The following is a 16,802-nucleotide window of genomic DNA, read 5'->3' on the forward strand; positions in this document are numbered from 1 at the left end:
CTAGCCTTGTCTACAGACCAGGAACAGACCAAGGCCCACAGGACACAGGGCAGCTGGGACTGAGGTCACATCGCTGGGAAACGCTTCTCACATTTCCTTCAAAGCCCACACACCAAGTGAGACTCTTTGTATAGCTCAGTGGGATGAGCTGCAGAGGACTGAGGGTTATCGATATGGAGGCTCAGAGGGAAAAATCCATTATTGTTTGTGATATACCATTCTAATAAGAAAAATGAAATGCCAGGTATTCATGGTGGCGATTGACTCACATCCTCCACCAAAGACATTCACATCTTGAACCATGTCCATGTGGCACGAGCCCATTTGTCAATAGCACCTTTTGAAGATGTTGTTCCTGGTTAGGGTAAAGACAAATTGAACCAGGGTGGGTCTTAATCCACATGACTGGCAGTCTTAGAAAGAAGGAAATTTGGATGCAGCCATGTGAAAGCCAGAAGTCTGAGGAAGCCACAGGAAGAAACCAGGGATGTTGCCATGTGACGGAGGACCGCCAGCACCAGAGAGCCACAGACTGCAGGAGAAGGCATGGCCTCGCCTGGTGGCCTTCTTGCCTCAAAACCATGAGATGATCAGTACCTGTGTCAGCCAACCCATGGTGTGCTATTTGTCATAGCAGCTAAGGCCGACTAAGACAAGTAGAGCTATTAGGTACAAATTCGTATGTAACTTCCAAATAAAATCTCTTCAGGTAGTTCAGTAAGAATCTCAAGCTTCCTCCAATGAAGCTGTCTTTATAAAGACAGATTTGGGGCTTAAAATGATCCCCTGCCACTCTTGGTCCACCTTTTTAAAGCTGATCTTCACAGCCACCATTTAAAAAAAAAAACAAAAAAAACACTGAAACTCTGCTTACATAAGTTAGATGGTAAACAAATGGATGTAGATGACTATTAGTTCCCTTTCCTCTGAAAAACTTTTATTTTCCACTAACCACATTTTAGATAAGTTGATCATTCTTCCAACTTCCTTTCCTTTATTTATTAAATCTTATTTTATTTTTATTTTTAAATAATGACATATTTTCTCAAGCATTCATAAATGCTACTCAATTGACCAGAGTAACTCTTAGTATTCAAATTATAAGTGCCTAAACCCCACTAGTCAATCATTGTAGCCACATTTTTCCAAAGCTGAAGATTTTCTGGAAATCCATAAATTTTGTCAATAAGCATTAATATTCATTCATAGTGCCTTGAAAAGTTTATATTAAGGTCATTCAGATGTCAAAAATGTCTGATAAGTAAACTGTTTTTTGAAGCTAATAACTCTTCTTTAAGAAATCTGAATTATTCAGACACACACAAATCATGTTTCTTTATGTTCAGAAACTCTTGACAAAACTCTCCTTTCGGACAGTAAATGCTCAAAGGTAAGAAACTGCACAGAATGATATTCTGATATTTTTTGACGTGAAGCCGAAAACAGACTTGGCTGCGGTGCTTCAATTTTATTTCTATTTTTCACCATGTGGATAACATCTTTTGATGGGAAATTCATATCTGCAGCCAAACTTTGACACAGAAGAGCTTCTCTGTGAGGAAAATGGCATGTAAGTTGAGGTGGGGATACTTTTACTTTGGATTCCAGCACTTTGTATGGCATGTGGCCACTTCAGCAACAGTTAATTTCTTGCTAACCATCTCAGAAATACACCTGGCACTTTTTGGACCCACTCCCCTGATGTCATGACACGAAGGTGGAGGCCAGAGGCCACATGAAATTGGCCTTGTCCTACAGTGACCAGCACAGAAAGGGTGTGAGGGATGGAGGAGAACAAGCCTCAACATGTGCAGAACCGGAAGCTGGACTGCAGAACTTTTTCAGTCACTGCAAATGAATACTCTTAATTCTGTTCTCAAAAACAGAACCCCATCAAAATGGAACTTCTGTCCTGTCAGGAATATATCCCATATATTTTCAACACCCCACACAAGACTTTTCTTCTTTGGATGGGATTCACTGAAATTGAGTTTATTAGAGTTTCCTGTTTGTAGCACAGAGCCCTGCTGCAAATCCATCTCTGTACGAATGTGCATGTTTTATCCATCCTAACTATCAATAATAAAAAGGGATTCCAACAAGCCAAGCTAGAAGAATCACTATGTTATTTTTATTATCCCTAGTGAAAATATTGTTTAAAAAATGTTATCCTATGACAGGTAATCAAAGAGAATGTCATCAAAAATTGGAAAGAAAAAAATTATTCCCGGGTTTTGGGGAGTAATTAAGATATTATTTTCTGGCTTTTATGATATTTGCTTTTAAGAAGTTGTGTTATAGACCAGCGATATTGACCAGACTCAGACTTTGAATAAAAGTTCCAATTGAGAGCTTTATTAGCTGTACGGCGACTGTCTCGTCCTCCGCAAAGGAGAGAGCAGCCCCGAGTTTCAGGGAAGAGGTGTTTTCATAGCCTTTTAGGAGGGGGAGGGGGTTTACTAGTAAGTGAGCGAGCAAGCAGGCACAGAAGCGGAACACTGCGGTTAGCTGAAGGTAGCGTATCTATTTTTTTTCCTTTAAGAAAAGCCCCTTCTTGTGAGCAGCCCCATGTTATTTATTGACACTCTCCTTGGAGGCTGCCTTAAGTTATTTATTGACACTCTCCTTGGAGGCCGCTCTAAGTTATTTACACTCTTTTTAGGTGCAGCCCTAAGTTGTTTACACTCTTTTTTATGAGCAGTCCTAAGTGATTTATTTATCTGAAGGCACTTGCAATTCCTATTTCCTAATGTAGTCCTATTCCTATTTTCCCAATGTGGCCTTACCCTTACAGTTGTACGTTGTTGTGATTTTATTTTCTCATTCTAAGTAAATATTCACTTGCGCACCATGTTTTATGTTTGTAACTTTGTATATTTTTTCTTAAAAAGGGACCACAAAGCCTGTACCTGCCCCCACCTTCTGCTTTTCACTTCAGAGGTTTTAATTCCTCCTAATGACTAAGAACAATGACCACCAGGGGCTAAAATTCTATGTTGAAAATGGTTTTGATTGAATAACCTTGTCATCTGACCTGCTGCTAGTGTGGCTCCCGGTTGAATTCTTTGAACCTGGCAGCTTCCTCTATTCCCTTTGGAATTTGGCTGCAGGCTGCTCAGACCAGCCTCTGTAATTATTGGAAACATTCTGGCTTTTGTTATAAACTATTAAACTGAATACCGGCTTCCTGAGCTCATTATCAGATTTCTCAGCATTCCCCGTTCTCTGTTTATAGAAGCTTCTGGAATTCATGTCACATTCCATGTAAGATGTGTGTTTGTGGCAAGGGGCAGAGTCATTAATTCATATGATGATGTTCCCATAAAAATAAGGGGAGCAGATATGGCTCAAGCCGTTGAGCACCTGCTTCCCACACAGGAGGTCCTGGGTTCTGTTCCTGGTGCCTCCTAAAAACAAACAAGCAAACAGATGAAAATACCAACTCAGGGGAGCTGATGTGGCTCGGTGGTTGAGCACCAGCTTCCCCCATACGAGGTCTCAGATTCAATCCCCAGCCCCTGGTACCTCGAAAATAAGAAAAAGAAGAAGATCATGCCAAGGAAGAAAATGGCCTTCAGGGCACAGAAATCCTACCTGGTGACAAGGTAGTTTTAAGCCATCTTTGTTTTGTGAATCTGATGACTGCCCAGCTATAATTAAGAAACTGTCCCTGATAGTGGGGAAAACAATTTAAATATAAAATACTTACATAAGGGAACTGTAGAACTTTATGACTTTGCAAAATACCAGTTTTTCAAAATTACTTTCTTAGGTTATTGCATTTCTAAGAATATATTAAAATAAATGAGATTGGAAATTTTGAACAATTAAATATGCTGTCAATAAAACAGAACAATGAAATAGTATTGAATCAATTCAGTAATTAAAATTCTTCAAATATTCTTTTAATTGAATTAAAATAATTCCAATAAATAAAACTCCAAAAAAATAACAAAATATAAATATCGTTTATATTTCAAGATGGTTAAAGTATAAGAAAAAATAAGTTCCCTGATAATATAAAGGCCACTTGAATGTTCTGACTTAATGAAATTATATTAAATTATTATGTATTTTAGATATAAACATTTTTTTCCTAAAGGCAAAAAAACATTTATTCTGAAACTACTTACTATTCCCTTCCTGGGTATGGAAAGGAAAATTTAAAAGGAAAATGTTTCAAAACCACGAGACTCCACTCCATGTAGACAAGTGTGACCGTTATTTCCATGGGTCAGCTTGGCTAGGGGATGGTGTCTAGCTGTTGTGTCAAGCACGCACTGGCCTGATGGGTACTGTGAGGGCATTTATCAGATGAATTTGCATCTATAATGAGTTGATTGCATCTACAAGGGACTGCATCTACCATCAACAAAGGAGATTGCCTTCAGCAATGTGGGGACTCTCTTCATCCAGCCAGTTGGAGGTCTTAAAAGCTAGGGATGAGGATTTCAGAAATCAGAAAGAGGAACATCAGCCTCTACTTCAGTCAGCCAGCTTCCCCTGGGGAGTTCAACTTCACCTTGGTCAGAGTTTCCTGTGTGCGGCCACCCTACAGAGCTGAGCCAATGCCTATAATACATCCCTTTATATATATCTGCTCAATTCTGCTTCTCTGGAGAACCTCATAAAAGCACCCTCTCCTCTCCCATCTCCCTCATTCTCCCATGCTCTGAACACTGATGTATTCCCCAGATTGAGAAAACTTTACCCAGAGGGAAAGAGTATCCCCTTAGGTGGGTGTGGGTGGGAGGGTGGGAGAATTAGAGAAGAAACAGCCTCCTGGGAACCTCTCCAACCCCCCTGCTGGACTTCTGAACCTCCCACTGGGCATCAGAATGTCGGTTCAGGGACAGGCTATCTGCACGCCGTGCGTCTGGTCAGGGAAAGCTCACGTTCCCATTCTGCCTTGAAGGGGCAAGGGCTCAAAGGCAAGCGAGAAGCTTGCGTCCTTATCACCCGAGCCGCCCTCACATGGGTGGAAGCCATCCCAATCTCACCACTGAAACTGCAAGGTTGCGATTCTGCTGGCATTTCTCACTTGGTAGACGATGATCCGCTTGGCACAGATCCCCAAGGCCATCTCCCGTCCCGGCCGCATCTTCTCTGGGAAAACTTGATGGACCAGCATGCCGTAGTCTGGTGCTGCTGAGCGAACTGCAGCAAGACAAGGCCAAGATTTGGCAGAGGCAGGCACACAGGTTTAAAACGATGGGTTTCAAACTACTCCAAGAAAACACGTGCTTAGGTGTTCTGGGAGAAAACAGCAAGAAAAACAAAACAAGAGTAGGTTTGCCAGATAGGTTTAGGAAACTCTGAGCTAAACAAATTTTCTTGCTACAGAATCTCTCCATGCATCTGACAGGGAATGTGCAGGGTGAATCTCCAAGTGCATTTTCCTATTTCCTACATTTTTAACCCAAGGAGTCTCTTTTTTCAAGAGTGTCTACTAAGGGCACCAGGCAAATGGTTATTATGGAAATGGTACAATAGAAAAACAGTATTCTGAGCAAGGTTTTAGAATTCAGACTCTTCTCAGCCATGGCAAGGTAATGGAGTCCTTTTTCCCACTTGTGTCAACTTAAGTCCACAGCAGTATTTTCTGCTTCCCCCCCCCACACAAACACATTACAGATGGAGAAACTGAGGCACAGGCCTAGAAAGTGATGTCCCAGATCATGAGCATGGCTGTTAGAGCAAGATGAGCCATAAGCACTCTGCAGAGAAAGTGACCAGTCCCCTTTGCCCCAAGATCTGTCCTCAATTTACCAAGTTAGAAGACTCTATTTTGTCAGGGTCTCCAGGGTCGTTCGGTGCTGGGGACTGCATCAGACCAACCGAATTCTTAAAAGAGATAAGAGTATAAACCTGATGCAAATGGCTTCTGTTTGAATGGTAGCCGAGGCTCTAGTGGGGGCTCCCCCATCTTCATATCCACCTGGAAGGCAAAATGGGGTTCTTATGGCTAAGAGACTTAAAATGGAGTCTGATCAGATATCATAAACCGCCAAGGTCTGCAAAACTATGAGCAGTGATGTTTCTGAGAACAACTGGACACCGGGAACCAACCGCACGGTGAAGAAATCAGTAACTGTGGACCTTAAAGGACATTCAGAAAGCCCCCAAACATCCACCGATCCTAATTCTTTACAAACAGCTTACATAATCTTCTTTTTCTTGAAAACTCCTTTCTTGAAAACCCCAAGGTGGGACACAGCTTGGGGTGCTCCCTGAATCTGTGCTCCCTGAATTGCAATTCTAAGACCCCCAATAAACTCTTTTGTTGCCTTGCAGCTCGGTCTGTAATTTCTCGGCCAACAGGTGACTGAGGACGGCCCCCTGCAAGGGTTATTTCATATAAGTGGAGTCATACAATATTGTCCTTTTCTGTCTGACATTTCACCCAACATAATGTCTTCAAGTTTCATCCATGTTGCAGCATATATCAGAATTGCATTCATTTTTATGGCTGAATAATATTCCATTGTGTGTACAAATTTTTTTACCCATTCATCTGCTGAAGGACACTTGGGTTGCTTCTACTTTTTGGCTATTGTGAATAATGCTGCTATGAATATTGGTGCTCACATGTCTATTTGAGTCCTTGCTTTCAATTCTTTAGGGTCTATATTTAAGAGAGGAATTGTCAGTTCATATAGTAATTCTAGGTGTAATCTTTAAAAGAACCACCAAACTGCTAAATTGTTTTCCACAGCATTTCGTATGACCACCAGCAATGCACAAGAGATCCAGTTCCTCCATATCCTCATCAACCCTTACTACTGCCCATCTCTCTGATTAGTCATTCTTGTAGAGGTGCAGCAGTATCTCATTGTGGTTTTGATCTGCATTTCCCTCATAACTAATGACGGTGAGCATCTTTTTATGTGCTTATTAATCATGTGTATATCTTCTTTGGAGAAATGCCTATTCCTTTGCCCATTTTTTATTGGGCTGTTTTTTTTGTGGTTGTTGAGTTATAAGAGTTCTTTATATATTCTGGATATTAAATCTTTATTAGTCACATGATTCATAAATATTTTGTCCCATTCTGTGGGTAGGCTTTTCATTCTCTTGATCTTGTCTTTTGATGTACAAAAGTTTTAAATTTTAACAGAATCCAATTTCGCTTTTTTCCTTTTGTTGCTCATGTTTTCAGTAATGTATTTAAGAAACCACTGCCTAATCCAAGGTCTTGAAGATTTGCTACTATGTTTTCTTCTGAGAGTTTTATAGTTTTAGCTCTTAAAATTAGGTCTTTGATCCCCTCTGAGTTAACTTTCCTATTTGGTGTAAGGTAAGGGCTCTGCTTCATTCTCTTGCATGTAGATATTCAGTTTTCTCTATACCATTTGTTGAAGTCATTACACTTTTTAATGGTTTAGTATTAATTTATTTTTTAATTATAAAGAAGTATGACATTTTTCAGTATTCAGAGTCCCAAAATCCTTAAGCTTGCTAAGCATTTTGTATGTGGTATTTAATCTTCATGACAATCCTAAGAGATAGGGGAGCTATCTCTTTTCAGATGAGAAAATGAGGGACAGAAGGGTTAAGTACCCACAAAAGGTCACACAGCTTTTAAGTGGTGGACTGGAAATGTGTGTCCCTTTGTGCCTGAGTCTTCTCTTTTAACTACTGAAACGCAGGATATCCAGAACATTTGGAGAGATAGGCAAACATAAGTAATGTCACCAAGGACATGCTCAATCTGAGAAAGCAAAATAGCATTGTCTGTGCCTGCACACCCTCTCGATTAAGGAATTTTCTGAGACGTCACTTCTTGTCCATCATGTGCTGCTATTGCTGGTGTACTTCTCAGAGACGCTGCATCTCCCCGTACTTCAGGGCATCTCACTACCATGCCCACTTCTCCCTACAGCTGGCAGCCAAGTTGGCACTGGAACCAGGCTCTCCTGGCTCCCAGCCTATATAGAACCTTGTACTGGAAACCATAGGGAACAAAATGGACTATTTCCAGATTGTCATCAAGAGTCACAAGAAGTCCTACCCTTTGACCCTATAATTCCACCTGGAGAATCTCCCCTAAGAAACTAGACTGAAAAATCTCAGCACCACCGTTCATAGGCTGTTCAACACAGGGTTGTTGACCACAGCTGAGGCTTTTGGGAGTGGGGGGGAGACTGGCTCTTGAGGGGAGAGTGATTTCCTCAAGCCTCTCCTGCCTTAAAAAGGCTTACCAGGTGACCCTTACAGAGGAGCTTACAGAGCATGGAGGGTCACCCGGGGAAGGCACAGTTGTGATGCTAAGTATAGCACAGGGCTGGGGGAAGCAGGCTCCAACCAGTGTGATGCCAGTAGTGTAAAAACAAAACTCACCAACGGAAAAAATGTTTGTAACATTCCACAACCCCTGATTCTGTAGACAAAGGGTTCTGCGGTTGAAAAAGCCTGGAAAACACTGAGTTAACCTTCAACAGAGTATTCTGGGGTTTTGATATGCTAATGTCGTTGACAATCTTGGAGTTGGGATTATGTCACCCAAACTGGACTTCTGCCAAATCTACTTCTGGTGTGAAATAATGAACTAGCAGAGTCAATCGTCAGTGAACCCAGGGCCACAACAGGCGTCTGTTTCAAGAAAATGCCATCCGAGAACGGCTTCTTTTTCTCTTTAATGAGAAAACAGAGCCGTGAGGAGATACACTTGAATAACCCAGTGACTGTTCATGGAGTAACGGGGTCCTGGGAGGAGCCAGCGTCCTCACAGTACTGGCAGCCGGGGGAGGAGAGGAGACCATCCAGAAATGATGCCAGTGCAAGGTGCCTTTGCAAGGCCCCCACACAATTTAGAAAGGCCCGTAGCCTTGGACCCAGAAAGTCCACTCGTGGGATTCGGTGCCTAAGGAATGAAGCAGGCAAGCACTGGCTAAAGATTTAGGTACCAAACACCAACTAGCAAAGCTTTTGGAAAAAGACCTTGACCAAAAGGAGGAACTATTAACTACAAATGAGTTTTTATGGCTGAGAGGTTTCAAAATGAGTCCGGAGGTCACTCCAGAGGTTACACTTTTGCACGTCTCAGCAGGATCTCATTGACAGCCACAGTGAACAGTGCCTCAAACGGCACAGATTCTGAGGGCTCTAGAGATGCAGACACTAGAGGCAGGGCAGACAAGCCTCATGGAAGCAGAGTGGGCACCACCACCCCAAATCCTCAAGACTGAGGAACAAACAAACAGGGGGAATGCAGCTATGGACTAAAATAGACTTACTATTACTCTAGTAGTGGAAGACCTTAGAACATTCATGTGAAGTCAGTGGCCACCTGAGGTTCTGAGGGGAGGGAGAGGGAAGAACAGGGGTAATGTGGGCATTTGGGGGACATTGGAATTGTCCTGCATTATATTGCAATGGCAGTTACAGGCCATTATACATTTCATCAAAACCTATAAAATTGTGCAAAATGTAAAGCATAAACCATATTATAAGCGATAGACCATGGTTAGTAGCAGTGCTTCAATATGTGGTCATCAATTGTAACAAAGGTACCACACTAATGAAGGAAAGGGTGGGAGGGGGAGGGGTTGTAGTATATGGAAATTTCGTATTTTTTTTTTAAATTTCTCTCCTCCCCCCCCCCCAGCCCCCCATTGTCTGTTCTCTGTGTCTATTCATTGCATGCTCTTCTTTGTCCACTTCTGTTGTTGTCAGCGGCATGGGAATCTGTTTCTTTTTGTTGCATCATCTTGCTGTGTCAGCTTGTGTGCAGGGCCATTCCTGGGCAGGCTGCACTTTCTTTCGCACTGGGTAGCTCTCCTTATGGGGTGCACTCCTTGTGCGTGGGGCTCCCCTACGCAGGGGGCACCCCTGAGTGGCACTGCACTCCTTGCGCACGTCAGCACAGTGCATGGGTCAGCTGCACATGGGTCAAAGAGGCCCGGGGTTTGAACCGCGGACCTCCCATGTGGTAGACGGATGCCCTACCCATTGGGCCAAGTCTCCTTCCCTCCTTATATTTTTGATGTAACATTTATGTAATCTAAAGCTTCTTTTAAAAAAAAAATTTTTTTTAAAGATTTAGATAGAAAACTGTTAATCTCGGTATTGTCTAAGTCTATCCCAGACTGGAAATAATTTTGTATGTCAAATAATAGAGCCTTGAAGGGAAAAATTAGAGGACACTGTGTGCTGATTTGAAATAAGTTTTCAAAAATATTCATGCTGTGCGAATATAAGAATACGCAAAAATGTGAACATAAAATAAGCCCAATTTAAATACACTTGCATATTCACATGGGATTGCACAGGACACGGCAAGCAGGACTAATATACTGGAAGGCAGTTGTGCTGTCTTCAGGTGGAGGGATTATCTTGCTGTATTTCCTTTTCTAACCAAGGAGAAGAAGAGGACTCTGTTGAGCCCACATGCCCCCAAGCGAGAAGGATGGCAGTGGGCTCTGGGGTGCGGATGGCAGAGCTCCCCTCATTTGTCTCTCTGTGCACCTTGGGCAGAAAGAGCAGGCCTCACTCCAAGCAGCCTACACAGGGGAATAAAGACCGCCTGCAAATTAAGTCAGATCCACTCAGTATCTCCCACGAGAGACTGAAACAAATAAGACAGGTTTCCTGCATCTTTGCTGATGAGATGGTGGCTTCCCTTCTATGCATTTTCCATCATTTGGATGGGGAGGGGGGATGCACACAGTGAGCCGGTGACACAAAGCCAGGGTCTGGGGGCAGCAGCTGCCCTGCAGTGGCCTCCCAGAGGGCTGATGGGCTCAGATGGTTCTGGAAGGCCGCTTGTCAAGGGAACGCTGAGCCCTCTTGGGAGAGCACACCGAGGCGGGAGCAGGCAGCTGTGTCTGTCGGTGTTCTTAAATGACGTGATGGCCGGCTGGCCCCTGCTAGGAGCTGCCCACGGGTCTGCTATGTTGCGCAGTGTTTCTACCGCCATACACCGAGAAATGCGTACACCCTGCAGCTCCCTTTGAAGCCAATCCCAGCCAGTTCCCCAGCTGTGGGGAATACAGAGTTCCCTCCCGGTCGCTGCCCAGCTCTGCCTCCACTGCCCCTCTCCCCCACTCCCCCAGCCCTGCACGCAGTACTAACCAGTGTGATTGTTGCTATCGTTAGGGCACTTATTATGTACCATTGCATGCTTCTGGTACACTTCTGTCCTCTCCGGGGCACTTGGGACTCTTTTTAGTCCCTGCTCCCACCACCCCGGCCCAGTGGCAGTGAGATGTGCAGTAAGCAAAGCCACATGCGTGGGGCAGGAGGGCCACTGCCCTTCCCAGGACAGTGGGCAGAGAGGGGCCCAGAGCCACCGTGGGGTCCCAGACCCCATGGGTGTGCTGTGCTGAAGCCACAGACTTGGAGTTCCCAGCCCAGTTCTGTGCCGTAGCTGCCCTGTGCGTCATCTCTGAGAAATGTGGCCTCCCCACCACAGGAAAATGGCTGGGGCCACTTCTCTCAGGCGAAGAAAGGCCCTCTGGCATCCACTCCCATCCCCCAAACCCCGCCCATCTCCTGGGGTCATCTCCCCTGCCACCTGCTTCCAGAAGCTTCCCCCTGAATCCCGGGGGGACGGAGCAACCTCGCTCGTCCCTCTTTGTGGGTCCGAACCCCCCAGAGAAGGCGCTGGGTTGGGGCAGCCGCACTGCACCCCCTCAACAGACCGAAGGGCGCCCATGGCCTTACCCACAGGAACTCCAGCTCAGCCTCTGCCCTGCCGAGCGCTGCAGTGACACGGCACATTTCTTTTTTTTTTTTAAGATTTATTTATTATTATTTATTTCTCTCCCCTTCCCCCTCCCCACCCTGGTTATCTGTTCTCTGTGTCTATTTGCTGTGTCTTCTTTGTCCGCTTCTGTTGTTGTCAGTGGCACAAGAATCTGTGTTTCTTTTGTTGCGTCATCTTGCTGTGTCAGCTCTCTGTGTGTGTGGTGCCATTCCTGGGCAGGCTGTACTTTCTTTCGCACTGGGCGGCTCTCCTTACGGGGCGCACTCCTTGTGTGTGGGGCTTCCTTATGCGGCGGACACCCCTTCATGGCAGGCACTCCTTGCGCACATCAGCACTGCGCGTGGGCCAGCTCCACACGGGTCAAGGAGGCCTGGGGTTTGAACCGCGGACCTCCCATGTGGTAGGTGGATGACCTAACCACTGGGTCAAGTCCGCCGCCAACGGCGCATTTCTGAGACATCCACTCACCCTTGGAGCGCCATCGTCCCCCGGATCAGGCTGGCGGGAGGTAACCTTCCACTCGGAAGGACGCCTTCCTCTCTGCCTGCTGCACATGAGATGCAGAGAGAGGGCAGGACCAGAGCAGAAGGTGGGGGCCCCACCAGGGCCACAGGAGGGAGGTCCCTTGTGGGGGAGACCCACCCGGGGGGCCTCTTCTAGCACACAACAGGAAGGAGACCCCCTCCAGCCCTCGGGTCTATGGGGGGTCCTCAGAACATGTGAGCCTCCGGGATCCTCACCTACCCACGAGAAAGGCACTGCTTTACGGCCAATGCCGGGATGGACAAGTGCAGATATGGGAAGTCGCTCCACAAGCTGATGGAGGTGACTGCGGCAAGTGACGGAAACGAAGCCTGCCCACCCGAGCCCTCCCACGTTCCCTGCTGCCGGCCACACTGCCTCCCAAGTGGCACAGGAGTAACCCAGGCCCGAAGCTTTCTTTTCTCTTTGCACACACACCCCTGTCCTTGGCTCCTCTTTGGGGCCTTCGCCACAGTCCCATCTGTCCACGGGAAGGTGTCCCACAGCTGCCCCTGGAAGACAGAGTGCTGGGCCCCTGCCCCCACGGCCTTCACCCCCAAGCCTGCCCTCTAGGGAACCCGAGGCTGGAGCGCCCTAGCAGTGGCCGGAGGGGCAGCTTCCCGGGGATCCCCAACTTTCCTGCCCACGCTCCGAGGATCAAGGCGCTGAGGGAAAAGCCGGCCCCCAAGGCACCTGCAGCTGAGGGGAGCTCTGAGCTGGCCGCTCCGGAGTTCACCTGCCCTTGTGTCCTAAATCAGCCAACCGTGGCCTCAGGCCGCCTCCCAGCCTGGCCTTGCCAGGACAGTTCCCAGGGGCTGAGGGTGACCTCCCACAGGAGAGGCTGCTGCGAGCCTTCTCAGGAAGGGGTGAGCCAGGAGAGGAGATCGGGGACACAGCCCGTGTACCCTACATCCGCAGGCTCCTGGCGTGGCCCCCGGCGCCTGCGGCCTGAGAATCCCCAGCTGGACAGCCTTGTGGGGTCTGAGCTCAGCTCAGAGGGAAAGAAATTGCCCTGCCTTCAGGCCCCTTGACCTGGCATCTCACTGCCAGCCATATGTCCTTGAGAAGAATTCCACGTGGAACTGGAAAAGCTCCGGGCATAGAATATTTATTTCTATGTCACATACCCAAGAGAGATGTCGGGCAACTCCAATGGCATAACAACCAGTGTCACTTCCAGGGTGCTTAGCGGGGCCAACACCCAACAGTAAGGGAACGGAGAGCGGGCAAAGCCCACCCACCCGCGTAGGATGTCGCACAGCCTCTCCCGGTGGTCACTAGGAAGGCCTCGGGGACACAGAGCACACTGCGTGAGAAAGCAGGATGCAAAGCGAAGGTGGCGGTGCTGACTACTGGCCACACGTGCCCGCACGTGGCCGGCGGCCGGGTGAGTATGCAGAGAGAGCCAAGTTGCTCTGCCGGGAGGATGTGATTAAAGAGATTTATTTTTATACTAAATTGTCTCTGTTTCCCTCTTTAAAATGCAAATGTAATCATGACACTCACTGCTTAGAATTCTTTGGAGGCTCCCCATCTCTCACTACATTAGCTTTCAAATTGCTTTCCTTTCCAGGCATCAGAACCGCTTATGAAACCAGCTGGAAGCCCCCCGGGAGGGTGTACTAGACCCGGAACTGAGGGGAGGCGCGCCCAGCCTCAGAAGTCCCCTCAGCCCTGGTCCCCGTGGCCCCCTCAGCCCTGGCCCCTGTGGCCCCCACTGTCCCCTCACCCCTGGCCCCCACGGCCCCCTCATCCCTGGCCCCCATGGCCCCCGTGGCCCCCTCAGCCCTGGCCCCCACAGCCCCCGTGGCCCCCTCAGCCCTGGCCCCCACGGCCCCCATGTCTCCCTCAGCCCTGGCCCCCACGGCCCCCTCCTCCCTGGCCCCCATGGCCCCCATGGCCCCCTCAGCCCTGGCCCCTGCAGCCCCCTCAGCCCTGGCCCCTGCAGCCCCCTCAGCCCTGGCTCCCGCGGCCCCCTTAGCCCTGGCCCCCACGGCCCCCGTTGCCCCCTCATCCCTGGCCCCCATGGCCCCCTCAGCCCTGGCCCCCGCAGCCCCCTCAGACCTGGCCCCCGCGGCCCCCTCAGCCCTGGCCCCCACGGCCCCTGCGGCCACCTTAGCCCTGGCCCCTGCGGCCCCTGCTGCTCCTGAGCTGCCAGCCACCAGCCTCCTGTGCCCTGAGCAGCTCAGGGGAGGGGCCGCCTCGGGAGCACCCTGGAGGCCCTCTGTAGCACCCAGCAGAGCTGCCACCCCTGGCCAGGCCTGGAGCTGGTCAGGAGACCGGGACGTGACCCCAGACTTCCCAGCTCCCTTGACCTCACAGAACGTCAAATTTCTCGGCTGCCGTGGAAATAGCAGCAACTGCGCGGGGCTGGTGTAGAGATGAGAAGAGGCCAAGTGCGCAGCAGGCGTCTACCAGTCAGGACTGCAAGGATGACGACCCCACGAGGGGGTCTGCAGCGAGACCACGGGGCCAGCAGGGCGCATCTCGGGGAGGCCCTGGCTTCCAGGCAGGGGAGAGGTGGAGGCCTGGCAGTATCTGGGCGCGGCGCAGGAGGTAGAAGCGAGGATGGACGGGGCTGAGCGCAGAGGCAGGGGGTGGTCAGCAGGGAACCGGCGGCCCCGGGGGCATCGGCCCTCGGGAAGGAACACGGCCTGTGTCCAGGGCCAGCTCTGCCTCCCCAGCCGTCTCCACAGCCTCGGCCCGCGGTGTCCCCAGACTCAGCACTGGAGCCAGGGCCCCGGGTCTGTCACCACGTGTGGGAATCCACAGGCAGGGGCTTAGCTGCTGGGCCATTTTCTAATAGAGCATCCCTGTTCCCCAGCACTGCTGCTGGGTGCAGGCGCCGGGGTGTGGGCAGCCAGCAGCCCAAGCCACGCTTTGGAGTGTGTGTGGGGGCTCACACCCTGAGCCAGTGCTTTGGGGTGTGTGGGGGGGGCTTATACCCTGAGCCAGTGCTTTGGGGTATGTTAGGGGGGCTTACACCCTGAGCCATTGCTTTGGGGTGTGGGGGGGGGCTTATACCCTGAGCCATTCCAGGTGCTGGTAACTGTACTTGTATCACCACCCTTCACCCTTTATTTCCATTTTACAGATGAAAAGGCTGAGACCCAGAGAAAGGCGGCGCCCATGGTCACACAGCTTCTAACCATAAGAGCAGGATTTAACCCACTCCCCTCTGCCCCGGAAACCGAGGCACTCTGCTCTGCCCAGGCAGCCTGCTAAGGCTTTGCTAGCACTGCCCTGGGACACACCCTGCCCTGTCCACCTCAGCCACACACAAGGACAGGGCGGGAGGCTGCAGCTGGGATGTGAGCTGAGGAGCTGCGGGCCCCTGACTTAGAGCACCCTCAAAATGTGCATGCCCTTGTCCTCCCAAGGCCCTGAATGTTGCAGCACAAGGGCAAGCCAAGTCACTGTCCCTGCGGGCTGGAGTGACAGGGGCACCAGGGCGCCAGCCTGGGTGGGAGGGACCTGGGACTCCAGCTCCGGTTCCCACAAGCACGGCCGTGATGTTCCTGATGGGTGACTTTCACCCACCGTGTCATCCCCTCCAGGAGCCCAGTACTTCATCCACTCCCTAGAACAACAGCTCCTGAGCAAACTGGCCAAGCTTCGGGCACAGTTGGTGCCAGGTAAACGGCAGAACAAGACAGACAGCACCCTTACAGGACCCTCCCTGAGGGTCCATGCTGATGGGAGAGAAGGACAATCACAAGACAGTAAGGGAAGTATAACGCCAGGTGGTGATCAGTGCTACAAAGAAAAATGCAGCAGCGTAAAAGGATGAGGAGGAGCCTGGAAGGCTCCAGAACACGGCAACTTTGGAAGATGTCCTAGGAGCAGAGCAAGACTCTACTGGTAAAGTCTAAAAGGTGTTTATAAAATTGCAGTCCATAACCCATTAGTAAGTGATAACATCAGTTTAGGGGCTCAGACTCAGCCTTTTAAAAGTTAAATACAGACTTCCGGCAAGATGGTGGCTGAGTGAGCTTGCCTTGCCATCTCTCCTGGGAAGAGGCAGCTGGGCACCGCTGGAGGTTCTCCGGGACCAGGCTTTTTCAGGATTTTTTCAGGGCAGGAAGTGTCTGGACATCGATTTGGTGGGAAGGTAATGGAAAGGATTGGTCTATAAGATATAATTTGGGACTTTTCAGGAGGGGGAGGCAAGATGGCAGCTGAGTGAACTTCCCGGTTACTAGCTCCTGGGGGGAATCGGCTGGGAGGCGTCGGAGACTCTTTGGGACCGGCTGTTTCGGGATTTTTCCTGGTCCGGAGGTATCTGGACATCGATTTGGAGGGAAGGTAACAGAGAGGATCCATCTGTGAAATATACACGGAGATCCCAGCTACGAGTGGAGGACTCCCTCCTTGGGTAGGCAAAGCCGAGGCAGCTAGCACTGCGGCGGGTGGCGGGCGGGAGAGCCGAGCTGCGCTGTGCCACGGCGGGCGGCGGGCGAAGGAGCCTACCCCAGCCGAGCCTAGCCGCGCTGCGGCGGGCGGCGGGCGGGAGAGCCAAGCCGCGCTGCGCCGCGGCGGCGGGCGGTGGGCGGGGAAGCCGACTCCAGCCAAG

This window comes from Dasypus novemcinctus, chromosome 6 (assembly GCF_030445035.2).
Source record: "Dasypus novemcinctus isolate mDasNov1 chromosome 6, mDasNov1.1.hap2, whole genome shotgun sequence".
Lineage (NCBI taxonomy): Eukaryota > Metazoa > Chordata > Mammalia > Cingulata > Dasypodidae > Dasypus > Dasypus novemcinctus.